The sequence below is a fragment of the Felis catus genome, chromosome D2 (assembly GCF_018350175.1).
Source record: "Felis catus isolate Fca126 chromosome D2, F.catus_Fca126_mat1.0, whole genome shotgun sequence".
NCBI lineage: Eukaryota > Metazoa > Chordata > Mammalia > Carnivora > Felidae > Felis > Felis catus.
Window position 1 is genome coordinate 7524429 of NC_058378.1, and position 27682 is coordinate 7552110.

Genomic DNA, 27682 nt, shown 5'->3' on the forward strand with positions numbered 1-27682 from the left:
TATTTGAGTCATGTTCCTACTAAGGTGTATATATTGCAATTAGTTAATATAACCATTAGGTCTCCACCTGTGGGTTCATCCTTTTTTTTTTTTTTTTAAAGGTTTTATATTTATTTGTTGAGGTAGTTTGTTTTGTTCCACAGTCTAGTTTTTGATGATTGCAGTATTATTTAACGTGTCTCATCCTCTCTGTATTTCTCACAGAGACATCAATATTTAAAGTGTCATCAGAGAAAGAGAGCTTACAAATAGATACTTTTGCTAGTGTTAAGATCGGTACTTGGCCCAAACCAGTACACTACAACAGAATGAAATTCTGGTATATAAGAATACATTTGAATTATTATTTTTAACTATAATAATTATTGCTCTTTTGTTGTTTAAAAACCAAGCAGTCAGATTGGAGCACTTCGAGTGCTAGAGTAGAAGCCATCAGCCCTCGGTGCCGTCTCTTCCTGGACTCTGGCCAAGTGTGTGCACATTTGCGATACTGAATTGTTGTTCGCTTTCAGTTGAGGCCAGTAGAGGAACCAGATATTCTGGGGAGCCCTACTGTTCTCTGATGCTTTTTTCTTTGCTTTCTTTCTATTCTGTCTTGTGTGTGCACCAAGATAACTGATGGCGGCAGTGTCCAGATTTTGGAAAGCTTTACTTGTGAAACTTGGAGGCGGTCAAGGTGTCATTGTCCTTTTAATTTGTCCTTACAAGGCATGCAAGGGTTCCCAAGTAAGACTTTTTCTTGAAAGACTTACGGCCTAATGTGATTAAGCAACTGCACGTGAAGTATAGCTCTTAAAAGTGATTTTATTTATTTTCACGAATGCTAGCCTACCAATTAGTCTCACAAAGCCTGAAATGGTGACACGTTATCTTTACTATTTTGACTTGTATTATTAATTGAAATTGTATTTAAAACATTATAAACATTAAAAAAATTTTTTTAATGTTTATTTTTGAAGGAGAGAGAGACAGAGCACGAGTTGGGGAGGGGCAGAGAGAGAGGGAGACACAGAATCTGAAGCGGGCTCCAGGCTCTGAGCTGTCAGCACAGAGCCCGACACGGGGCTTGAACCCACCAACCGTGTGATCATGACCTGAGCCGAAGTCAGACGCTTACCAACTGAGCCACCCAGATGCCCCTGAAAGTGAATATTTTGATATTAACAATAAATCTGAATGACATGCTCTTTCTGTATTACGGTGATGCGATCAGCTATGAAGGAAACCTGTGCCATCACATGATTATTGGTGGGCACAAGTTCAGGGATGCCAGAAATGACAATGAAGTTGGTATTTAGTTATTTGGTCTTTCAGAAGCTGAAGCAGAATCCTCAGGTGAAAGGACATTCAAAGAGAATGTCCAGATAAGCAGGAGAAGCGGGAGAGAGTACTTAATTCAGCAAATATTTGTTTAGAGCCTATTGTGGACCAGGTACTGTTGTTTTAGGATACACTTGGGACACGTTCGTGAAAACCAGACAGGGCTCTGTCTGTATGGAGCATACACATTCTCAAGGCCAATGGCAAAAAGGACTGGAAAATGTCCACTGAGCTTGACAAGGAAAGCGCTAAGCTGGTAGGCTTGTGAGAACAGCTCTAAAGGGCTTGCTGGAGTGGAGGCCCCTGTCTCCACAGGCTAAGTGGTGAATGGAGGTGAGGGAGTATAGATTTGTGTGTTGATTTGTTCAGAAGTTCAGCTGTCAAGGGATGGAGGAAGGGCTGCATAGAGCAAAGGATTTTTCTTGTAAGCTAAGAAAGGCTGAGCACGTTAAGCTGATGGTGCAAATGAGTGTCAACATCTGGAAGAGCAAGGAGAGATATTAAGAGTTCAATGGTCAGGGACAAGGTGAGGTAGACCTAGAAAGTTCTTTGAACAACCTAAGCTGACGGAGAGGGAGTCCTGCAGGGAATTGTCTTAGACACCACCAAGACCTTAGCAGCATACTCTCCCCACTTCCTCACTAATAAGAAACTGGGGCACACTCAGCCCTTACTTCCGTGATCCATGGCAGGAGATGCCTTCCAACTCCTGGATCCTTCTTAGTGTCCAACTTGCTTCATTAGGCACAGGGCTTCCTTCTAAACCAAACCTACCTTCCTTCCTTCCTTCCTTCCTTCCTTCCTTCCTTCCTTCCTTCCTTCCTTCCTTCCTTCCTTCCTTCCTGATCCTGGTTGAGAAGACAACCAGAAGTGGTGGTGCTGACCGCCAATCTGAAACCATCATGCAAGAAACTTAGGCCATAAAAGTGGGGAAGTAGCAGAATTCCTCCTGCTTTGTTCTGGTTTTCAGAAAACCAGGAGTTCTTTATAGAAAACAGGAGTGACCAACCCAGGGCAGTAGGATAAGATCAAGCAGATTGTTCACTGTGTAGGGGCACGTGGGCTCGGGAGCAAATGAAGACTGGAGCTCTCTGCTTATCAGGCCTCGTCCCTGGGCCATGGGTTTGAAACTCCAGCAAGAGACATCTTTTTTTCTTTTTTCTTTTCTTCTTTTTTTTTTTCTTTCTAATTCATACAGACATACTCCTTATCCGCTAGAAGCAGCCCTGGAAAAACTCAAAAAGATACCTCAGTAGCCACTCTACCAGTGGCCAGATGAAGTATTCTTTATTTTTTGATAGATAATTCCAAGCTCTCATTTACTTAGAGCAAACCTGAAACATGACTGTTTCCAGAGTCTAGTAAGAAATTCTTGAGTGGGTATTTTTTAGTGATATCTCTGATAGCCAAGAAATCATCCGCAGATGAGTCATACAAGAGTCAATGCAAGTATTAAAGAAACACATGGGAAAAATCTACGACCTCATTAGACAACAAAGAAAGTAGAATTGAGCAGCCTTGAGGCAACATTTTAAACACATAAAGATAGAATGATTTTGTCCTGTGTGGGGAAGTTGGTGATGAAGTTTACCCCTCACAGGACAGCTGGCATCATTTGAGGGCAAACCCACTTGCAAAACAGCATGACAACATGCCCCAACAACTATAAAGATGTTCTTATTCTTTTTTCCCCACACGGTTATCCCATGCCTGGAAATTTATCCCATGGAATTAATTCAGAAAAAAAAAAAGTCTATATGCGTGAAATGGTTCATGGCATCATGATGTACGTATCAGATAAATAATAGGAGCTCAATAAATAATTATGCATTGATCTAGCAGTACATGAGGGGGTCTGCTCTAGGAACATTCTGCAGAGACTAGCTCTGTGATACTGGTATGTTTTCAGAAGTCATCCACACAAAAGGTGTGCAAGCATCTTATAAAATGAAATAGCATATATGCACATTACACAGCAGTGTCTTTGGTATCCACAGGTGATCTTTAGCAAAATTTTCACAAGGAAAATAATCTAGGCATTGCTTAGTGCTTAATATAAAGTAACGGTCCTCAAATTGAAGTGTATTTCAGACTCCACCCCCCAGCAGTTCTGATTCGATGGGTTTGGAGTGGGGACTGAGAATTTGCATCTCTGACAAGGTTCTCAGACAAGCTGACCGTGTTGGTCCCAGGGCCTCACTTTGAGAACCACTGGTTTAGAGTAACTAGCTTTGGCCCCGGGAATTCCAATTATATCTAAGTATCTGGAATCAAAAACACAACTGAGATTTAAATGATTAGGGGTCACGAATTATGTCTTACTCATCCATGTGTCCCTAGCACCGAACCCATGTCGTGTCTGGGTTAATGCTTGTTAAACCGAGTTGCAGCCACAGCCGGGAATTTCAATAAATGAGGCACATCTTCATTTCACTTTCCAGTTTTTCTCCATCCACTGGAGGCAGGATTGACGAGACCATGGGTCACAGTCATGTTTATGTGGAGGCCACCTGGTTGGCTCAAGCTCTCTGATCTGACCTTGGAGTATTTAAACAGCTGTTGAGACCGGGCAGCCAGCGGGGTGGGTGGTGAGTCCCTGCTCTTTCTGTTTTCTGTGCCTCTTAGATCCTAGACTCTCTGTGATGGAGGCCCAAAAAGTGACCCTGTGGCCGAGGATGTACTCTGTGCATTTTCCGCAGTGACAACTGGGAGAGAGCAGTGTGCTTGAGAATCACGTGGGCGTTGAGTTCCCTGAAGGGATGTACTACGATTTAAAAAAAGTACTTCAATTAACATCTCTTTCACGCCTGTGTTTTCACAAATTGTGGAAATGCTAGTCCCACGTTTGCAAAATGCTCTGCAAAAGGGTTTTGTCATACTTTTAAAAATTTTGCTTCCAGTAATAAGGTTTCTTTACAGGTTTGCCGGCATGGCATATGATTAACCTTTTAAATTTCTTTTATCTTACGGGGAAAATTATATTTTTATTGTTCTAAGTTGCATTTTCCCAACTCCTAAGCCTCCTATGTTCACTGTCCAATTGTGTCTCTTCTTATGGGACTATGGCACCTTTGTTAAGGAAATTTCCTTTTATTCCTTTTCTAAGGTTTCTTCCTTTTTAAATTAGAATAGGTATTGAAATTTACCAAATGCCTTTTCAAGTCTATTAAAACTCATATATTTTTCCCTTTGATCTGTTATATTGTAGCGGATTATATGAATATATTCTACATACTCTACAGAATAAATTCTACTTGGCCATAATGTTATTCTCTTAATATTCTGCTGGATTCAGTTTTTAAATACTCTCCCAGTATCAGTTCATAAGTGAAATTTGCTTATGAACTCTTAATTATATACTGATTGAACCACATCCCCCTCTGGCTCTCCATATTTCTTCAATCTGAATTGAGGTTCTTGTATCTGTTCTCCTCTTCACACTATTTTTCTCTTGTGTATGTTTCTATTTCCAAAAAACTAATCACTGATGAGACTTTCTTGTATTTTCCACTGCTTGTTGGGTTTATCCCTGTTGTACTAAAAATTTGACAGTCATATGTGTTCTTTGATCTATCACCTTGATCCAGTTCCAATGCCATTGCTGCTATACCTAAGAAAAAAATTTATGTCTACCTTGTATCTTTCTGCCCTATTAAATTCTCTTTTTCAGACTGATAGTTTTTCATTAATTGCTTTGGTTTTTTTTGGATAAACAGTGGTGATAGCACATACAAACAACAATTTTACCTCCTTTCCTCACTTTTCTTTTCATTGTCTTATTTCAGAGACTAGAAATTCTAGACTATGTTAAACATGGTGAGAGAGGACATCTTTATCTTATTTTTGATGTTAACAGGACTCACTTTTTCACCATGCATATCATATTAGCTGTTGGCTTTATATAGACATTTAAAAAATCTTTATTTATTTATTTTGAGAGAGAGAAAGAACAAGCAAACAAGCAGGGAAGGGGCAGAGAGAAAGGGAGAGAGGATCCCAAGCAGGCTCCACCCTATCTTTGCAGAGCTCTAGGCGGGACTTGAACTCACAAACAGTGACCTGAGCCAAAAGCAAGAGGCAAATGCTCGACTAAGCACCCCTAAACCTTCTTTATCTTGTTAGGGTTCTGTCTCTTTGTTCCCTCTATTTCTAGATTACTAAGCCATTTTTAAAAAATAGGTATTGATGTTGAATTTTTATCAAATTCCTTTTGACCTTTATTCAGAAAGTCAATTTTTCCCCTTTGACTTCATGAAATAAACGCATTTCCTAATTGAGGGAGGTCAGTGTCAACCTTTTGTCCTTGGTTTTCTTTCATTGTCTCCTGTCATCTTTGCAGAGCAGGCTGAAAACGAGCCCCTGGGCGACAGGTGATAGGGTGTCCCCTGCCATTGAAGATGGCGAGATGGATGGACGGGAGTCTGATTTTCTGGTTGTTGTTGTTGGTTGGTTGGTTAGTTGTCAGTCATGGGAAGAAGTCACTCTCCAAAAGTGTCACCCAACGGCAAAGAGAACAAGGTCCTGCAGAACCGGGCACATGTTATAGCCAATGGATGAGAACAGACCAACGGGGGAACAGGACGAAAACCATCACTCTGGCTCTTTACCAGCTAAACGACTGGGCACAGGCAGCCCAGGTGTGCTCTTTGCCAGGTCAACATGCCCAGAGTGGGTGCCGGGGCCGAGCTAATGAAGACTCTCTACTGTAACTTCTTACCCTCCTCCCATTTTGTTTTCTGAGTAGTGGTTTTGATTCTGAAATACTTCATATTTGGCCATTTTCCTTAATGCTAAACGCTTAGGACTAAGCCTCAGGATTTCCACCAGCCATGGGGAAATGCTTTTCTTGTGAATGCTGTTTGGCTAATGTACCCAATTATCTCCTATGTTCACAATTATTTCCTCAAGGTACATCCTGGACCTTTCTAACTTAATACAAGCTAATGAATTATGTGTAGGGGATATATATATATATATATATACATATATATATATATAATATATATATAATAAAATATATATATATAATAAAATATATATATAATATATATATATATATATATATATTTTTTTTTTTAAGAATTCAGTCATGGAAGGTGAGCCATCTTTCCACTGAGTGTGTGATTCTAAAGGCCTTTCTTGTATTTAACTACAGGGTAAGACAACAGCTAAACACGTTAAGGCCCTAATGATGAGCCTGGTAGGCTAGGTTATCGAACTGTGAGAGAAGATTCAGATCGTGCTTGCTCCCCAAAAACATGCTCAGTGGAGGCAGATCTGGAGACTCTGATAGAACCCTAGGCTGCCACACTCAAAACCTCCAGCGTCTTTAGCAGGGGAGCCGCGAAGGGTCTCAGAGCCTGCTCCAATCACAGCCCTGCTAAGAGGTGAAGTTTCTCAGAGCGCGTGGTCACAGCCACCACGTCACCCGTCCCCGTTACTATTGTCCCGTTGCGCTAACACGTCACAGGCTGAGTGGGAACCTAACTTAGGCTCTTCAGTGGCCTTGTTCAAAGTGTTTTTGGGTCAATCACACTGCTCTCTCAACAAGACAGATTTGGGGCTGAAAGACCAAGCCAGTCAGGAAATGGACACGAAGATCCCAGGTCAACGAGGGGCAAGAGAGGTCTTGAAAAGCCAAGGACAAGTAACATTACGAGAGAGGAAAGACTACGAGGAAACGGGCAGTGAGTGGACGGCGAAAGGAGACGAAAGGAGCAGATGTGCTGAGCAGAGTGGGTAAGTCCGGAGAAATACAGACTGAGGTTCTGATGTCTCCCAGTTGTGGTTCTTGGAGGCGTCCGCATGTGTGTTTTGCTTCGTGTCCCCGTGTTCCCTGTGACTCCTGTGGATTCTCGCGTTGCCCACCTGCAGGTGCTAGTCTGTGGGTCCTCGCAGTCAAAAGACCCGGCCCCGGACGCTGACAGTTTGAGAACCCCCTTCGACAGGCAGTGGGACCTTTACTCTCACCCCGCTGTTCCGAATCTGCCCACCTCGCGGGAACCCTGTCCGACACTAGCATGTCTGGGACTGTCCAGGGCTTGAGGCTTTCAAGTTCGCCAGCAGGGCTTGGACCTCTTCACACTCAAACCCGGGAGGCCTGGAGACCATCCTTTAGTTCCAGGAGGGCTCGTCCGGTGCTCTCAAGTCATGAATGGTTATTTATCAGCGGGGCTGGGGAGCCGGTCTCCTACGTGTCCCCTCACACCCCTGGAACTGCCACAGTGACAGTGCCACTCGCTCTCAGTCCCATTTTTTTTTTTAATGTTTATTTATTTATTTTGAGAGAGAGGCAGAGGGAGTGAGTTGAGGAGGGATACAGAACCCGAAGCAGCTCCAGGCTCCGAGCTGTCAGCACAGAGCCCATGTGGGGCTTGAAGTCAGCACGTGATCATGATCTGAGCCACCAACTGGGCCACCCAGCCCCAGTCCCATTCTTTGGAAACAAAAGAGCAAAAGAACAAAAGGTGAGAATTGATTGTCGGGAGTGAGCGCATCAGGAGAACCTTTCTGATCTCAGCTTAGTGGAGGAAAGAAGGCTTTTCTGTGATGGACATCAGCACCGGGAATTTTCCGAACGCCCAGGATTCCCGTGGAGCCCGCTGCCCATTGGGCAGCTTTTCTCCTGTGGGGACTGATGGGCCGGCAGGATGTGGATGGACGTGCCCACACGAGAGGAAAGATGCTCCCTGTGGAGACGGTAGCACGACTCACAGCGGACAGCATGGGGTGGTCAAGCTTGCCGTCTATACAGAGAGCCAAGGACAGGAAGGTAAACCGAGGCTACATCCTGCAGTGCTCCTTGTGTGGGCAGAGTGGGCATCGGTTTTAGGAACAAGAGAGCGATTCATCAGAGCCTTCGGGGAGGGCCGGGCTTTGTGAGGACCGGAGGGAGGAGATTGGATACAAGACCAGGGTAGATGAGTGACCTACCTGGGCCAAGGACTGAGGCAGTCGGAGCTACTCTTGGAAGTTGCTTGTTTATGGCGTTGTGGAAGAGGGACGGTGACTTTTAGGAAAGTGGGAAATGCCAGAGGGGGAGGGGATGGAGAAGAGGAGGAGGAATGGGGGGAGAGAGGCACTTCTTGGATCACTTTAAAAATCTTCAAAGACTCAGTCGATGAGTTACCATCAGATTTCAACACACCCTGTCTCAGGGGGAGACTCGAAAAAATACACGTAGATCATGGCTAAATTAGACTAAGCGTTTCATGTCTGCACTGGAGGAAGTGTGTTGGTCTATAACATATATGTCACTAAATCCTTGAATGTGCTTGCAATTTGTATAGAAATGTAAAAAAAATAAAACCCAACAAAACCCAACTTAGCCTCCGTTCCCCCCCCCCCCCCCCCCCCCCCCCGCCAAGACAGTTCGGCTATCCTAGGGTCTCTTGACTTAGATTTTTAATTCATTGTGATAATTTTCAAGTCAGTTAAAAATTTCCCACATACTATCGATTTATGACTACAAATCAGAAAAATATAAACCCTCTGTCTTAGCACATTGCATCTTTAATAAGACATTCTTTCCAGAATGACATTTCAAGGATATCTGGAGGTGACCGATGGGATGATAATTTTGAGTGAATTTAGAGTTTTAATTACTGTTTTATTTGTAATTCCAAGTGGGTGCTGTGGAAAAAAAAAAAAAGAGCTATCAACAAAGGAAATAATTGTTCCAAAGAATTACATCTGCACTGCATTCTCTGTCAAAAATTTCTCATTAAAAATGTGTTTCTTTAAAAGTAACTCAAAGCAGCTGATGAAATATAAGAGAATGGAAAGTTTCAAATCCCAGAGCAAATGTGGATTCATCAGGGATCATTTGCCAGAGACCTGACTCAATGGCAAAAGACCTTCTCACCATTTCTCACATCCCTTCCTGGGTTTCATACGTAAGTTCAGATGCCTGCAGTTTTATTTCCAAAGCTCAGTATTTTCCACTTAAACACTTCCTTTTCATAATACTTCTGGTGTCTCTGGAGTGTTATTACCGTTTGATTTTTCCCTTTTAATAATGACTCCGACTGTTGTGTTTTTTTAATTTTTTTTTTTATTTTAAGAGAGTGGATAAAGAACGACTAAGCTACGAACAAATCTTCCAAAGAGGAGACAATCCCGTAAACCTTCCCAGGATCTCTGTGCCACCCGCCGAGGCTGACGCGCGCGAGATGGCTGTTACCAAGATTATTCCCAAACATCCTCTAGCTTGCTGGAGACCACAAAGATCAGTCCTGCCTGAAAGGCCACCGGTGTGCATCTCACAAAAGAATAAGATGATGGAAAAATATGGCCATCTCCTTGAAGTGGGGGCTGCCGATGGAAGAAAAGCAGTAGATGGGCAGAAGACAAGGTCAAAACCCAGGTCGGGCTGACGCTGTCTGGAAGACCAAAAGCCAGCTGCCTTATCGACGAATTTAATGAGCACCTATTATGTGTGGGGACATTGCCAAATGCTGCAGGAATCCCTTCCGAGGGTATTTACAGTCTATTGAGGAGAGAAGGCACGTGTAGACCAAATGATTTAATTATCATCTCAGGTGGGTGTTTGGTTGATCTCTGGAGTCCCTCTTGTTCTTCCCTAGTCAGAGGACACTATGATTTTATTTTTCCCCCCACTTTTAGAACACTTTTTCTACATATGTGATTTGTTTATCTGTTTCTAGTCTGTCTTCTCATACCGAGCTGTAAGAGCGAGAAGAGCAGGGGCTGCGTGTGGTTTGGAATTGCTGTATCTCCAGAAGCGAACACAGTGCCTGGTGCGTAGAAGGTGCTCAGTAAATGTTTCTTTAATGAATCAATGAACGAACCAAAGACTGAGAGATTGGCTGGGAAACTCTCAGGTGTCAGGAGAACACATTGCAGGCACAGCTAGAAAGAAAGCTGGGTAAAGCGACTTTTTTTTTAATGTTTATTTTAGTTTTGAGAGAGAGACAGACAGAAGGACCACGAGGCGGGGAAGGGTAGAGAGAGAGGGAGACACAGAATCTGAAGCAGGCTCCAGGCGCCGAGCTGTCAGCACAGAGCCCGATGCGGGGCTCGAACCCACGAACCACGAGATCATGACCTGAGCCGAAGTCAGATGCTTGACCGACTGAGCCCCCCGGGTATCCCGTTTCGGGGTCTTTATTACTAGTTACAGATAATTCTCAGACTCTGAAAATGTGATTGCTCAAATTTCACTTTAAATATAGTCGGTACGAGTTGATATTTATAGAAGTTTTACTTCCCTCTATGCTGCAAAAAGCCTCCTGCCTGTTCGAATTCTCTATCTGTGTTCTTTGCCTCCACAAGGGCAATGAATGACAGGACCAACAACAATGGTAACATGGCTGCTGTTTAGGTAGCACTTCCTGTATGGCGGGCACAGGGCTGACTGGTCTAGGTAACTAATCTATCCTTCCCCGTAGATGAGGACGCTGCAGCATGAGAGGTGTATTACCTAGAGCGGGGTAACTTATATTTTGCCACTGTGGCGTCCATGTAGTCTGGTGGTCAAGGTTATCTACTGAACACAGTTATTTGGGGCTTCAGGCTCCTTTCATATAGAAAGCCAGTAGGGCATCAGAATCCTCCTTTTGGCCCCTGTGAATCTGGTGGTAGTTGATAAGAGAAAGGGGAGGGAATGTGAGGATCAGGCAGAAGGGTTTAGATTCCAAGTCGAGAAGTGGTCTATTTCCTCCCTGTGCTCAGATTCCATCGGCCAGGTGTCGATTCCATGACCCCATCGAAAGGCAAGGGGGCTGGGATGCATGGTCTTGGCAAATGCCCAGGAAAAAGAGGAAATGGTGTCGGTGAGCAGCTAGTTTCTGTCTCTCAAAGGCTAAGTGACTCATAAGATAATAAATATTACAGCTCGGGGACCCAAACCCACGTCAGTTGCAAGCTGTTAACCACACACTCCCTTTCTTCCCTTCATCTGTCAGTTCATTGTCAGTGTTTGCTTGTTTTGTGTCGAATGTATAGTGTACCATAGCCGGGCCATGAAGGGAAGGTTCTGGTCTGCTCTTTGTCAGGAGGACTCACCACCTGATCAAGGGCTGGGCTGAAAGTGGATTATTTGAAGGGGCAGGAAGATGGATGGCTGTGATACTTCCTCTGTGAAACCATATAGCCTCCGTTTTCATGTCAGCAGCTCGGGGGTGCTGTTCCTGCTGAACTAATTCCCGCCAGATATCGTGAGGCCACGTTAGACCAAGGGCATCGGACCCTTCTCTGTGGCCGGGCTGCTCACGGACCCTTGGATCTCCCATTGCTAAACCTGTGTAATGGGCATAACTTCATTTTACCCAGTCCACCGTGCAAGATATGCACCTTTAAGTATTTCTTTAACTCAAGTTGTCATACTTCATTAATTCCAATACATGCCTTTTCGTGGGTTAGCGTCGCAGAAATCAGGATCTTCTCACTGATGGCATCTTTGAATCGCTATTTCCCGGGTGGCAGGGTGGACGGAATGGCCCGTGCATGTCTGAACTTGTTCACAGGCATTCCTATGACCGTCCCTTCTGTTGAAGTCTGTGCCTTGTTGGTAGGACCCAAGTTGAGTTTAGTTGCTGTTTGAAATGTTTTCAAAAAGATCATCCCCAGTTTCAGGTTTGAGATGAAAAGTTATCGTCAACAGAAAGGTTTGGAAACAGAGCAGTGGGGTGCAAATATGATATTAGTGAAGCAGGTATTTGTGTTGGGTGGGTCGCTGAAAAGAAACAACCTCATACACGGTAATAGATGTAGATTACTACAAGCGTTTGAAACTGTGATCATTTTGTTGCTGAGTTGTGTACAAAGGCAATGCCTGTTTGCACACGTCAAGCAAGCAAGCACCCACGTCAGACCTTTTAGAATCGATGGCAGCATCTCGGAAGAAAACCTACAGCCAATAGTGGGGACACTTGTAAGAAACGTTTCATCATCAATACAGAGGACAGCGCCGTGCAGAAAAATATGAACATTGATTCCGAATGCGTAAACTCTGAATGCGAAGATAACTTCGGGAATTTCTTAACGAATTTATTTTCTTTTTTGTATACGCGTGAGTGTGATGTATAATAAACGCCTCTGACCCAATAAGTCTAGAAAAGCCTTTTCAGCAAGCGTAAAATACAGATTTTAAGTGATGAGCAAGCATTGTTTCATAGATTAATCGGCGTCTTTCTTAGTGGTACGTAAATTAATGATGCATTTTACAATCGATGGCTTCTGAGTATCAATGAAATAGCTACTTTCTCATTTGAGTTCCCATTCCTTCGGGTATTAGAAATTAAATTTCTGCCAGTTCAGCAGCACCCCTCCCCATGATTACACTGCATTCCTGGGGGCTTACCCACAGCTCCCATTTAGACTGAGGACACTGTGTTTGTTGGGCATGAGTTTCTCTCTGGGCTGGCAGCCGCCGAGATGGCCGTGTCTGATGCCACACAGATCGCTGCTGGGTCCTTTTCCTGTTCTCATCTCAGGCCTCTTTCAGAGTGGGGGGGATCTTTCTGCTAGTTCAGGTGGGCTTGGGGTCCACCTCCCTGGCAGCGAAGACGCTGAGCTGGTGAGGCCCTGGGCCCCTCGGTGGGCTCTCTGGAGCAGGAAGGGCAGTTGGCATCCTCTTGGACCCTGGGTGGAATTCACTCTTCCCACTGCTCTTAGGCATGTAGGATCCAGCTTCCCTTTGCCATCTCTTTGGAACGGGGAGACCTAGACCCCGCCATGTTTCCACTCTGGCATCTCGTGGCCTCCCTGGCTCCACCTGGGGAAGGGGTACGCGTGTCCTCCGGCCTGTGTGGGGTTTCTGGTTGTTCCTCTTCCATCTCTGCACGATGAGGGGAGGGGGCTGTGCTGCAGGACCCCCTGTTGAGGTCCCTCCTGGCCTCCTCTCCAGCCTGCCCTGTCCTCCTGGTCTGGGCAATGCCTTCTAACCTGGAGGGCCAGAGAGCCTGTCTCTTACTCCCCTCCCCAAGTTTTGCAGCTCCTCAGAGGCTTTGGGTTCTAAAACTCAAGCCAAGGACAGACTCGTGGTTCCCCTACCGTCTGGACGAGTGCTTCAGAGCACAAAGCTGACTAAATGGAAGAAAGATCTGGCACAAAGAAACACAAGAAAATCACATTGGCTCACCTTTCAAAATATCACCCCAATGCAGGTTCTCACCGTGGTTCCCCTTTCCCCTTTATTTTAATGTGTTTGTGTGGGTCCATTTGTCACATTGTCGGGTTTCCACCCTATTTTGTAGTAGCCTGGGGCCCCGTTCCAACTACGATGCCTCAGATGGTTTCTCATTACCTTGGAAACCAGGGTGAAGGGAAAACCATGTTCTTCCTTCACCTCCTCCTCCTTCAATTGTTATCATATAAAGTTTATAATCTTTGTTCCATCATAGAGAATCCATAACATGAGACCAAGTAGAAGGAAGGAAAGGAAATCATGCATCACCTCACTGTGCTAAGACATCCACTGGTTGGTGACATTTTGTTCTTCCTCAAGTTGGTTCTTCGTGCTTACATAGCTTTTGTGTATTTTTATATAGCTGACATTGCATCAGCCATAAAAGCGAATACCCTGCTTCGTTTGTTCAACACTGTGGCTGAGTATGTGTCCTGATTATCCTCAAGTCTTCAGAACCCTTAGTTCAACGCGGCCGTTTATGCAACCATCTCCCTTGCGTTGAGCACTTAGCGTATTCCCTTCGTCATAAATAAACGATAGCATTGTGATGACATCCTTGTGCATGAAAGTTGCCCCGCCGTTTCTGACTATTGTCTTGAGATAGACTCCCAGGATCGGGATCGCTTGTAAGACTGCCGTCTTAAAAACAAGCCATTTCCCTACCCTCTCTGTGGCGTCTTCTCTGCCCATTTATCAGTTGTTACAGTAACGCTTATCTGCGGGGAGCGCGTACTGTTTGGCTGGGAGTTTTCTACAAGCTGCGTCCTTACAACAGTTTGGCATTTATCTATAGGAGGTCACGTCCGGTCCCTCCACGTACAAAGTCTGACTCGGTTACTTCGAAAGTGTCATCATTTTTTAGCCAAAGATGTTGACAGGCAGCCTGCGGCATTAGACCTGGAGCGTCACGCTGAACGTGAAAATGACTCTGAACGTGATGTGGCCGATTTCGTTTTAAACAAACGTCCAACGCTGATCCATAAAAAGCACTGTCCCCTCCAAGGAGCCACTGTGGATGGCCGAGCACTTATTCCAAAGATGTATCATCACTCAAGATGGTTTCAGGCCTCCGCTCTTGAAAACGGCTGTCAGAGTCTTGTGAATATCCTCCATGAAGAAAAACAAAAAAAGAACAAGCTTCATCCTTCGAGGAAGAGTTGGATCTTGGGAGCCTTTCAGTGGTATTCAGGATAAAATCTGAGTGGACCGTGGGGTTGGTGAGCAGGTGGACAAGACTAATAAAACTGTCGTAAGGCCACGGGGTGACTTTCTGGTGCGACTAGTCGGTAGCCGAGTGTATGGAGACAGTTCTCCAAGAGAAAAGAATTATGCTGTAAGCCACAGCAGCATCTTTGGGACGGAAGCATCACCCATGGGACACCAGGTTGGGGAAGTATATGCTCTGAAGCATTTAGCCTCGGCTCATTACTTACTAGTGATATCATTTAAAATAAAATAGTCACTTTTTTTTTTTTTTAAAGTATGAGATCAGGGGCGCCTGGGTGGCTCAGTCAGTTAAGCGTCTGAGTCAGCTCAGGTCATGATCTCGCAGTTCGTGAGTTCGAGGTCCACATGGGGCTCTGTGCTGACAGCTCGGAGCCTGGAGCCTGCTTCGGATTCTGTGTCTCCCTCTCTCTCTCTCTGCCCCTCCCCTGCTTGCACTCTGGCTCTCTCTCTCAAAAATAAATAAACATTAAAAAAAAAAAGTCTGAGATCAGGAAGAAGAATAAAATATATGTATTGCAAATTCCTGGGCTTGATTAATTTTAACACTCCAGGGAGGACCTTGCCTCTTTTAAAACAGTGCCATCTTATCCGTTTAAAATAATACAGACGCATCCCAGGGAATTGGGGAAACCCAGGAACTTTGTCTCTCAGAGATGTTGCCTCATAATATCTGATTGGGTTCCCTGGAAACAGAGTCCGAGATAAAAGTTGCATGCGGAGTGTATCTTGGGGAGACTCCCCTGGACGAAAGGGAGGGAGAAGCTCGCAGAGGGAGACTCTGGCTCCAAATGTGGCTCCCACTGGCCGGGGCTGAGCGGGCCTGGCCTTCCAGAATGCTTCCAAAGGAAGGTAAGTGGGCAGGCCTTTGTGGCCCTGCCTCAGCAAGTCACTGCTCCCCCCCTCCCCCCCTCCCCTGCCCGGAGGGGCTAATTTTGGATGCGTCTACTTCCTGGGGCCCAGAACAATTCCCAGTGAGGGGTGCAGCTGTGAGCTATCAGCAGTGACGTCCCAGCAGCCGGGGAGGGATCAGGGCTCCAGAGAGGGACTTGGGTGAAGACACATGATCTACCACATTGCATCCACATTGGGATTCCCCCCCACCCCCCACATCACATACAACTTCAAGCCCACTTTTTTTTGCTGAACGTTCTTTGGTGAATTTTCCCCATCTCGTGAACCTTTCTTTGAAAACATTTTAAGTAGATGCCTATTTGATTGTGTGGAAATATCGTCTATGTAACCATTCTCTCATTGTGGGACAGCTTATTTTCAACACATTTTCCCCGTAAGAGACAATGTTGCCACGGCCACATTTGTGTTTCAGCGATGGACACGGTAACAATGAAAAGAGTCCACACTTAATTGACTGCCTATTGCTGACCGGATCAGGCTAATATTTTTCTTGCCTTCCGTGTGGAGTTTTCATGAAAAATAAACGAGAAGGTGTATATAAATAAAGATGTTACATTTAATAACTCAGTCGTCTTCACACCTCCGTGACGCAGAGCCAGTTATCCCCATTTTGCAGGCGAGGAACCCAAGGTCCAGAGAGGTTGAGTCCTCCTTGCAAAGTTGCACAGCTGGTGAAATACAGACACTCTAAATCCAGAGGTCAAACAATGCACTGTACTGCTTAGCCTGCTTTCCTGAAGTTCATATCCTTAGAAGGAAAATTCCGAGGTCAAAGGGCTTGATTTATTTTAGAATTCATGATAAGAATTGCCAGACGGTTTTCCAGAAGCAGTGAGTACTGTGCTAGCAGAGGAAGTGGGTTTATTTCAGCACAGTCAACCCCGAAAACCCTCAATCCTTAGAACCATGATACACGCACGACTAGTCCTCTATTTCCTTGTCTTCCATCAGGCATTGTGAACATCGGTGGCTCTTTAAAAAAATTTTTTTTTAATTTTTAAAAAATGTTTATTTTTCACAGAGAGAGTGAGGGACAGAGCATGAGCTGGGGAGGGGCAGAGAGAGGGAGACACAGAATCCGCAGCAGGGTCCAGGCTCCGAGCTGCCAGCACAGAGCCCGACGGGTCTCAAACCCACGAGCCACAAGATCCTGACCTGAGCCAAAGTCACATGCTTAACCGACTGAGCCACCCAGGCGCCCCTGAACGTCGGTGGTCCTTAAGCAGAAGGTTTTCTTTTTGTTTTAGCACGCACTTTTTCAGGATCATCTTGTAAGGGTTGACTCCGTTGTGCCGCCTACATTTCCAAGAAGAATTTTTCGTTTGCGGAATGAATGCGTGAATGAGGGCGGGGAGAGAACGTGAACCCGCAACCCCTCGCTGGGAGTGAAGCAGGTGAATGGAAACCCCGGAGAAGACCGTCCTCTAGAAACAGCGGGAGTAGTTTTTGACAATGGAAAGGTTTCCCAAAAATTCTTTGCCAGGGTCTTTTTCTGAGTCTCCGTTGAACTGCTTATTTAATAAGCACTGTCCACCCTTTACGAGCAGGACTCTATCATGTGCTTGGAAACACCAACGTTTCATGCTGGGAACAAAAACCTTTGGGGTCATCTAGCCCCCACCTGATTTCAAGCTGGAGGAGCACGAAGTCAGGGCAGCCCCCTGCTGGGGGAGGGGCATTTCCCTGTTCTGGGGGTGGCCGTGCAGGAGCTGGGTTGCTGTTATCTTTCATTCGTGGTCAGAGGAACCCTTCTAAGATGTCACCAGAGTTATTTTGCATTATTTTAGCAGTGACTTAGGCTGATGCTACCTTCAAATACCTCAATATCTAGTTTGCCGCCGAATTCTGAAGGATTTCTTTGGAAAACCAAGACGTTTTTTCCCTCAATATTTTGCCCTTTGGCACTGGATCAAACCTCTCCAAGTTCATTTCCTGACCTCCTCCTCTTCCACCTAGGTTCCTGGGAGGCTTCGGTGAGCTCACGTATGTAACATACGTCCCCAGAGTAAGCGCTCAGTAGATACTGGCTTCCATTTCCTCCGGGTCCACACGTTCCCTGAGCTTTCTTCCACCTGGGATGGCGAATGATTGTGTGAGTTTCCTTTCTTCTTTCTTTCTTTTTCTTTTTCTTTCTTTCTTTCTTTCTTCCTCCCTCCCTCCCTCCCTCCCTCCCTCCCTCCCTCCCTCCCTCTCTCTTTCTCTTTCTTTCTTTCTTTCTTTCTTTCTTTCTTTCTTCCTCCCTCCCTCCCTCCCTCCCTCCCTCCCTCCCTCTCTCTTTCTCTTTCTTTCTTTCTTTCTTTCTTTCTTTCTTTCTTTCTTTCTTTCTTTCTTTTCTTTCTTCCTCCTTCCCTCCCTCCATCTTTCTTTCTTTCTTTCTTTCTTTCTTTCTTTCTTTCTTTCTTTCTTTCTTTCTTTCTCTTCCTTCCCTCCTTCCTTCCTTCCTTCCTTCCTTCCTCCCTCCTTCCCTCCCTCCATCTCTTTCTTTCTTTCTTTCTTTCTTTCTTCCTCCCTCCCTCCCTCCCTCCCTCCCTCCCTCCCTCCCTCTCTCTCTTTCTTTCTTTCTTTCTTTCTTTCTTTCTTTCTTTCTTTCTTTCTTTTCTTTCTTCCTCCTTCCCTCCCTCCATCTCTTTCTTTCTTTCTTTCTTTCTTTCTTTCTTTCTTTCTTTCTTCCTCCCTCCCTCCCTCCCTCCCTCCCTCTCTCTTTCTCTTTCTTTCTTTCTTTCTTTCTTTCTTTCTTTCTTTCTTTCTTTCTTTCCCTTCCTTCCTTCCCTCCATCTTTCTTTCTTTCTTTCTTTTTCTTTCTTTCTTTCTTTTCTTTCTTTCTTTCTTTCTTTCTTTCTTTTCTTTCTTTCTTTCTTTCCTCCTTCCTTCCTTCCTTCCTTCCTTCCTCCCTCCTTCCCTCCCTCCATCTCTTTCTTTCTTTCTTTCTTTCTTTCTTTCTTTCTTTCTTTCTTTCTTCTTTCTTTCTTTCTTCTTCTAATTTAAACTTAATACTTTATTTATTATTATTTTTTCTCACTATAGATTGTGTGAGCTATCTGAGTCTCAGGGCCCTCATCTGAAAAAAAAAATACAGATGATACGTTACTATATAGTCAGTCCGCAGGGGTTTAGTGGAGATCAAATGAGTAATCCGTGCGAAGCGACTCGCACTGCCTGGCTGGGCAGGTGGCCACTACTGTGTAGTTGTCCTTGTCTCCTTGCCTGTTACTCTGCCGTTAGTATCTGGGCGCGGGGATGTGGGTTGTTTAGGGGGCTGGGCTGTCTACAGTGACGGAGCCCGTGCCCCTTAGTAATTTTCAGTCCTGCTGAATTTAGACAAAGGATGGCCTCTGTACAGAATCTATATAGAAAGAGTAAAATATTTCAATTTTTAGGGATTAATCATTAATTTCAGCCCAGGTATCGTCAATTTCTGTTTTTTCTCCTCTCCTTGTTTCTTCTTTCCCGTCTGTGTCCTCGTCTCCTTCTTTCTTTTTCCTCTTAATAATAACTCAAGCAACTGAAGTATGCTTTTCCTCATGGTTTAGTTGCAGGGATAATTTGTGACGAGCGGGTAACATGACTGTCACCGCGCCACAAGGTCCCTTCGTCGCCAAGTCTGATGAATTGGTCGTCCTGGCCTCTGGCAGCCTTTGACACCGCTGAACCCTCGCTTTCCTGGGACTTGGGGACACGACTTCCTTTCTTCCTGTTTCGCCTCTCCTCAAGTCCCTCGGGGCTTCTTCTCTTCCTTCGCCTGTCACGGAGCTCTGAAGCTCCCCGAGTTGCATGTGCAACCATCTTCTTTACTCATTTCGCACTTTTTTCCGGAGCCACCTTCATTGTTGAATCCCACATCGCTGCCTCTGACCCAGACTGCTCAGTAGCGTCCATGGTGGGGCCCCTTCTCGTGGGTGCGCCTCTCACGAATCAAGCCCAGTGTGCAGAGAACAGAGCCTGTCATTACTTCCCCCCAAACCAGCCGACTGCGACCCTTAACCCCCAGGCAAGGATTAGTGCAGACACGATCGGTCCAGGTGGCACAGCAGAGTGAATAAATGAGGTATTTTGTCTTTTCTGAGTAAAAGCTCTCTCCCTTCTCAAATGTCACCTTCCCTATGAAGGCTTCGTTTCAACCCGTCCTTCTCTATGCTGCACGATCTGGGCCTTGTTATAACATTTATTTTATGCTATCCCTACGCTTCATTTATGTTTCTTTTCTTCTGGACCGGGAGTCAGTAAACTTTTTTGGTAGAGGGCCAGAGAGTAAATACTTTAGGTTTTGTGGGCCATACGATCTCTGCTACAACTAACTACTCAACTCTGCGGTTATAGCGTGAAATTGGCCGTAGACGAAACATGAACGAATGGAGTGTGGCTGTGTTCCAATAAAACTTTATTTACCAAAACAGGTAGAGTGGGCGGGATTTGACCCGTGAGCCACAGCTGGCTGCCTGTGTTCTAGATTTCGAATTCTTAAAGCGTTACTTCATGAGAATTTCAAGTTTAGAGATCCTTTTACCAGCCAGATCCCTAAAGAGGCCTGAGCACCCAAAGGCAAGTAAGACTCAGTCCCTGACCTCAAGGAGCTCACGTGTTGTGATGGAGAGGACATGACAAAGAACCATGAACGGGGCAGTTTTAGTGTCTCGTAGTTTTAGGGGCTAGAAGTCCAAAATCGAGCTGTTGGCCATGTTGGCTCCTTCTGAGAGCCGTAAGGGAATCTTCAACCCACAGCAAGGTATGTGTATTTACTGTGTGTATGCCAGGGGCAGCGAGGCGGGGGGGGAGTCACTCTCCCGGACACAAAAACCCACCGCCTTTGGCCTGACGGCTGACTCGTATTTTGCTAGATGGAAGGAAAAGGAAAGAGAAATCCAGGCTGGGTAGCCTGAACAGACAAACAAGGGCAGGATCAGAAGGAACCCATATTGAACACTTACCCTGGTGCAGGTGTGCAGTGGTGAGGTGGGTGGACGGAGCCCATGCTGGGGCCAGCAAGAGAAGCTAGAGGGGTTCTCGGTGTGCGTGCAGGCTTAACGTGTTGCATGGCCTTATTCGCTGAGTACGGGAGCTAATGAAGCTTCGGGGAATGATTGCGGCTCTCTGGCAGCTAGGAACCCCTTCCCCTTGCAGGCGGAGGGCTCGCGCAGGGCTCCAGATACTCAGTAGCGTCTGGGCTGTGACCCTGAAGCTTCTCCTGCCACCCACGTTTGCTGGGTTCACAGCTGACCGTCGTGCCTCTGTGCGTCCCAGAAGAACTCGGGGGTGATGTCAGGGGAGGTCCGGCTGAGAAGCGAATGTTCTCTGATGGAATCAGGCAGAGTGTTTGCCATTCAGTCGGGAAGATGCCTGGCCTTTGTTGACGGTTCCTCAGCACCAGCCATTGACGCCTCAAATCCGCACGCACCTCCGAGAGATGCTGTTATCTCCGCCAATACACGACGCGAGGGAAGCTCAGAGCGGTGCACTATCTCAGTGCGACCTAGCTGGTGAATGGCTGACCTCTAGCCGCCAGGAAGTACTGCCCCCAGCCCTGCTCCGTTCCCCCTCCTCTCTGCCTGTCCCCGCTTGTGTGTCCTGGGCCCATCCTGGACCTTTCCACCCGCTTCTGTTGGCCTCCACTCGCCACCAACTAATGCCTGACCTTCTGATTCTTCCCCATCTCCTGCTTCCTCTTTCCTCTTTTATTCTCATGCTTCTGCCCCCCCCCCCCCCCAGCACACCCACTTTTTGGCACCCTCCTTCACTCTCCCTACATTGGCTTCCCGGTCTTTGCTACTTCGGGTGTGAGCAGCAGGTCATTGTTCTAAAGGACTCCTCGTTTTTCTCAGCACGTATACAACGCAGCCCCGCTGATCTCACAGCTAACCCCACACTCTCTGTTTGGGGGCACGGCCGGAGGGTGTGCGGAGGGTTGCGTGTTCAAGCACAAAACCACGGAAGGCGTCGTAGCCGCGTAAGTGCCGTTAAAGAGGAATCCAGAAGCGCTGAGAGTGACAAACTTCTAGAAGGGCATGTACAAAACATCCCCCTGCCTTGTGCCAGCAGCATCGTGTTCTGCGTTGCCAGTATTCTGACACTGTAGCCTTGTCTGACTTGACCAGTCCGTCTGGTTCGCTGCTGAAGCTTGAACACGTCTTCCCGAATGTGGGATTTCTGGTTCCGCCACGGGAACGGGTTTAGAGAGAGCTTTCGGCGAACACCCCTCGGCGGCTCGATGGCATAAAGGCCATGAACTTTGTGCCGAGAGGAGCTTTGGACTCTTAGAGGAGTAAGTCTTGGGAGGGATTCTGGGATGATGGTGGGCGGGGGGAGGGGTGGACAATGGGGCCGTTTTCAAAGTCACTGCACTAGGCGCAGTTGGCCTTTCCCCGTAAAGCGTTCTTGAGGTGCCCTTGTGCTCTTTTTGGGTAACGTTCTTGGATAGAAAACAGAGGGCTTTTGGCTCCTGACCACCCCTGTACCTACAGACAGCGGCTTCTTAGAACTTGCAGGCGGCTTATGTGTGCAAGCGTGTGCGTGCTTGGCAGGAATCTTCTGGAGAGGCATGAAGCACTACTTTAATTCCCAAGGATGCCGCTTGGTCCTCAGAATGGAAAATGTTCTATTTTTGGCCACCAGAATATTTCCGAGGGGAGAAAAAAAATCGAACAAAGCACGGCAGCATGGGTGTACGTTTTCGGAGTTTGAAGAAGTTTTAAGAGTTCAAGGTGCTTTGCGGGGGGAGAAGCCGGAGCCTCTGGGAGTGCTAAGAGGGGCCGTTTGGTGACGATTCCCGGGTTGGGACGCGAGGGCGCTGGGCAGGGCGGCGTGGACGGGCGAGGGCTGGGCAGGGGTGGCGTGGACGGGCGGGTGCCGGCGGTAAAGGCTGCAGCTTGGATTTGCACTGCAGGCAGACAGGCCGGAGAGGAGAAAAATGCCTTTTGCACCTGTAAAGGGAAAACAGCCGGAGACAGGTGTCCTTTGCGGGTCCCAAACCTATCTCAGATCCTAAGGTCAGCTTCTCCCCCAGAGCAAGGCAGCCCCTGTAGCACCCCTGACTCAGTGTTCCGGGTGGCCACGAGCCTTGCAGGGGGAGGACTTCAGGGGAAGACTTCCAGTGGAGGCTGGTCAAGGCCCGTCTGCCAGGGGCCAGCCGCCCGGGGGTGGGGGGAGACTGAACCCTTCCTGGCTCTTCCCTCCACCAGACACCTTTCCAGGAAACAGCTCTTGCTGCCACGCCCCCGCTGGCCGCCGTGTGACATCCTCGCTTCGAGGGACCCGAAGGGCAGACCAGCATTAGTCGAGCAGTAACGCCTGGGGGACTAGGACCCGGCCTTGGACACATCTCGGCGCGGGAGGCGCGGCTGGGCCCAGGCGCTCATGGGAGAATCTTGAAGGGGCCGGGGCGTTTTGCAGAAGTGGCGGGCGTGCCTGGGAAGAGCCATCACAGAACTCGTGGAGCCGAAAGCCCCTGGAAGCAGAGCTGTGCCCTCCGGCTCCGACCCGCCGGTAGAGGGGACCCAAGTTAGCCGATGCCCTGAAGCGAGCGGGGTGGCCCGGGCCCTTCCCTCCCCGCCCCGCCGTTGAAATGGGCTTGAACTCCCGCTGGTGTTTCCATCATCCACTTCACGCCCAGGCCTCGGGTGCAGAGGCGGCCGTGGGTCTGGGTAACGTTGAATCCTCGGTGGGAGGCTCTGAGATGCCGTCTGCGGGCTCTCAGAGTTTTCGTCTTGGCTGCGGGCTTTCGAGATGCGCTCGAGATTGAGGAGCTGGCATCGCGCTGGGTCAGACGTCCATGCAGACGGTGCGGGGAACCTTTACTCGGAGCCAGCTGGATATTTCCTGCCTTCACACTCACTAATTCAACATGCACGTCCCAAGCGCCCAGTCTGTGCCAGGCACGCAGGCGAACCCAAGTCTCTGCCGATGTAGTGCTCGCGGTGGGCCGGGGAGAGAACAACACACGCCTACGGTCACATTCTGGAGGTTCCGGGCAGGCAAAGAAGGGGGTCCTGAGAGATAGAAAAACGGCAGGCATCCTTTAGAAGGGATGGGTAAGGATGACCATCATGGGAGGGAGAGATTGAAGTTAAAATCAAAGGAAGAAGCTAGTCACGTGAAGAAAGGGGGGTGGGGGTGAGCTTTTCTGGCGGAAGAAACAGCAAGTGCAAAGGCCCTGAGGTCAGAATGCTAAGCACGTCTGAAGAGGCTCACTTTGACGCCTGAGATGAGCCGGGGCAAAGTGAGTGAGGGGGTGAAAGGCTTGAGGTGAACTTGGGGAGTTAGCCGTTGGGCTGGGTCGCAGAGCACCTCGTAGGGCCGGAAAGGGGCTTAAGTGTTATCCTCGCCAGTGCTGGGAAGCCACTGGAGAGCTTGAAGCAGGGGCGTGAGATGATCTCCCTTACGGTTTTGACAGAACACCAGCCGCCATGAGGTGAACGGCTGGAGACAACAGGAAAGACGGAAGCTTTAGAAGGCTCTGGCTGATGTCCGCGCAGGAGGTGACGGTGGCCTCGCCTGGGGAATGGCGGCAGCTCCTCCTGTCTGTGTTCATTCTGGTCTCCTCCCGGGTCTTGCCCCACCACTGCTTCCTGAGGGGAAAGCTGGCCTTCCTTTACCAGCGCCTCATGGGGGACATGGCTTTAGACTTGTGCAAAGTGCTTTAAGGAAACCGCGCATCTGGTTGTTGTGCAGAAGTTTCAGGAAGCTCCTCAGAGAGCCAGGTTCTTGGATTCCCAGCCCAGGGCTCTCGCCTTCTCCACACCACTTGCCCCACTGAACTTTTGCTCTTATACTGTCACTCCGGCTCACGCACTGAGTTAACAAATAATTTTCAGAAAGGTGAAATTTTGACTTTCAGAGAAATGTAACAGGAACACAGGCAACGAGTTTATTTCACTCGCTGTTTGATGAAGGAACCAGTAACATGTTATGACCTGTCCAAAAACTACCAAAGAAATGAGGATATTTCCAGGCAATTTATTTATTTATTTATTTAAAGTTTATTTACTTACGTGTTTTGAGAGACAGAAAGTGAGCAGGGGAGGTGCAGACACAGAGAGGGGGAGACAGAGCCCCAAACAGGCTCCCTGCTGTCAGCACAGAGCCTGACACGGGGCTTGATCCCACGGACTGCGAGATCATGACCTGAGCCGAAACCAAGAGTCGGATGCTTGCCTGACTGAGCCACCCGGGTGCCCCTGTTTACAGGCAATTTAATAAAGAAAGGTAGGGATAGGATTTGAGTTATATATAAACCGGTTAGTGTCCAATGGGCCGTAAATCCTAGGGGTTATCTGTTCCACTGGGCAGAAACTATTTGCTTCTCTTCCAGACAGAAATCTGTAAGACAACAGGTAACTTCACTAAGTCGGGGGCCTTTATGTCGATAGGAACAAGGAGATGAGCTGATTGCATGCTCCAATAAAGGGGCCTTGGAAAGATATGCAGCACCCCCCCCCCCAGCCCTTTTTTGGTTTTATTTTTAAGTTTTGGCTATTTTTATGACACTGTTTCTTAGAGTTCTGATCGCTAAGTCCAATGACTTTGTTATGAAGAAAGCCAAGGGAGGGAGATCAAAATGAGTGAGAAATGGATCCATTGAAAAGCAACCCTATCTTGCCCAGAATGAGTTGGGATTCAGTCAGTTATCAGACACCTGTTGAGCCCTGACTGTGGATGTGCAGAACCCCTCGGGAGCACGAAGCTTCATACAGAACAGCTCCTGCCCTGTGGATCTCCCAGTCGACACAGGGAGACAGGCACTCAAATGAATGCATTCCAGTTCATCCGGTCGGTCACGCCCTGGCAGAGGTGTGGAGATTGCGTGGGCTCTGGGAGGGGCACTTCCCAGAGAAGGTGCCTTTGAGCTGTGCCTTGAAGGATGGGAAAGGATTGCCAGGTTGAGAAGGGAGGGTCAGGGAAAGCCTGACCTGGATGTGCCTAGAGACGCATCCTTTTGGTTATGGAAGGTTTAGATTCTTCTCCTCACTTCTCCCCGATAGTTCCGGAATTCCAAGAGTAGGGAGGGGAGGGTGGGTGGCGGAAAAGGGAAGAAGTTGGAGTCTCTTGGGCAAGCTTGCAAAATTTTCTTTAAATATTAGGTCAAATTCCCTATAAAAACCCTATTTAAAACTTTTTGAAAGACTTTGAAGTCCCAGAGAAGCAGGAAGTTAATTAGAGTGGCTTTGATATCTCAGGGTATGTTTTAACAGCTGCTTAGGACAGTTTCAACAGTAAGAACTTATGTGGTTTGGGATGCGTCTGTGATAGTCAGCTCTGGTCAGAGCGAAATATCACTGCATCTGAGAGGGGCAGCACTTGGCTTCAGTTTTAGAAAGAGTCCCAGCCAAAATGTTCTCTAAAACCCAAGAGAGGAACTTCTAAAGAGGAAGACTGCTCCAAGAGAATGTGTTCGGGGGTAAAAGATGAACCGAGTAGGAAACAAATCGATCCTGACCAACTCGGTTCTTGGAAGAGCACAGGGCATGGCCGTTTCTGGAGAATTCTCTTAAGGTGGATTTAAGCAAGGCTATTTGTTGGTCGATGCCGTTTGGAAAGGGGCCCCCACGGGGTGGATTCGCATCTGTAAGGGCCGCCTGCATAACCCGAGGGGTGTCCAGCCAATTTACATTTTCTGGGGATCGCCATTGAGCTGGCAGGAGCACTTAATTTGTTTCCCCGGTCGACACCCTCAGCCTTCGTAATGACTTCCTCAGATTCTACCCCCGATTGGAACTTGGCCAAGCTGGAGAACGGCACAGTGAGGGATCCTCTGAAGGTCAATAAAGAGCTGCCTGCGGAGAGGATTTCAAGAGATTCTGGGAAGACCCATTCCGGAGGCCCTCCGTCTGACCCTTGTGCGGTAGGCACCTTGCCGAGCATTTGACTCCCAGTCTCACGCGGGAGGAATGTGACTCTCATTTTGCGGACGAGGACTTGCCCCTTCTTCCATCCGGCCACTGAGTCTCTGGCTTCCATCAGGTCTCCTACTTCCTAGCAATTTATGTAATAGCGTATTGTAGCCTCTTTCCCCGTACCCTCCAATCGGCTAAAAAACGTAAAACTAGTTTGTAGAGAGGTACTTTTGGTAACGGGCCAACTGCTGGCCGACAGATGACTCTATCGTCCCATTCAAGAGGCAAATTTATCTTCCGAAAATATTGCCTTGGGCATGTTATGCAAACCTCGCAAGGGCTTTCCGTTCTCCCCAGAATAAAGACCAAATCCCTCTGCCTGAACACCCCATGCCAGGTCACTCTGAGTGTCACTCTTGGGTTTGGGGCTTACCCGAGTCCTCGCCGGCTGGTCAGGTGGGGATTGTCTTGTGAAGGCTGCTGTTTGCTCCTTAAAAAAAGTGCCACCACTGCCTCTTTTTCTGGAGAAACGCTTGGATTTATTAATAAAATGAACTCAAGACCACATTCTGGCAGCACACGCACTCACACCGAATGCATGGAGAATGGATTGGCATAGATCCTTGCACGCGGATAACCTACTTCTTAACAGTTCCATTTCGGGGAGTAGCAGCTACATGAAGAACTTTCAGGCAGATAGAGCTCTGTTTCTGCAGTGCATTCGTACGGGAGGAAACTGGATAGAACGTCCAGGCACAGACAGAAGTCTACTCCAACAGTGGACTTTTCTCGATGAATTACTGCCCTCGAACTTAACATTTTTTGGCAATATCTACCTATCTTTATATATATTCACGTCTATTGCATATTGCATATATGTTAACTATATATATGTATGTGTGTGTATGTATATACTATATATGCATGTATATATAATACATGTATATATTTACTTCTATATACAGGTACACAGGTGAGTGGGTAGGCTGCCAAGCTCGGTGAGTGGGGGGCAAGGTGAACAGATGCATAAGGAAAATTCAGATAGAATTACCTCTCAAAGGCGTGTCTTCTCTCAAAGGACAGGCACTGGCCATACAGAGGACGAGGCCAAGACAAGGTGTTCTAGAGCTCAGTGTTGGCCACAAACAGGTGGCAGGGACAAAAATAAGGGAGAAGAGGTGTGTCAGCTTCTCTGTTGTCCTGAACTCACTGGCGTCCAACCTAGTTCTCAGGGAGCCTTCAGCGCTCA

General features: G+C 47.2%; 1 long non-coding RNA gene across 1 annotated transcript; it reads left to right on the top strand.

Annotated features, from left to right (window-relative positions):
• Positions 1–8692: 8692 nt before the first annotated feature.
• On the top strand, positions 8693–13473 carry LOC109492956. Its single transcript, XR_002146970.3, has 4 exons — positions 8693–9215; positions 9384–9860; positions 9987–10079; positions 11456–13473. It is a non-coding gene; the product is annotated as an uncharacterized LOC109492956 (long non-coding RNA).
• Positions 13474–27682: the final 14209 nt, after the last annotated feature.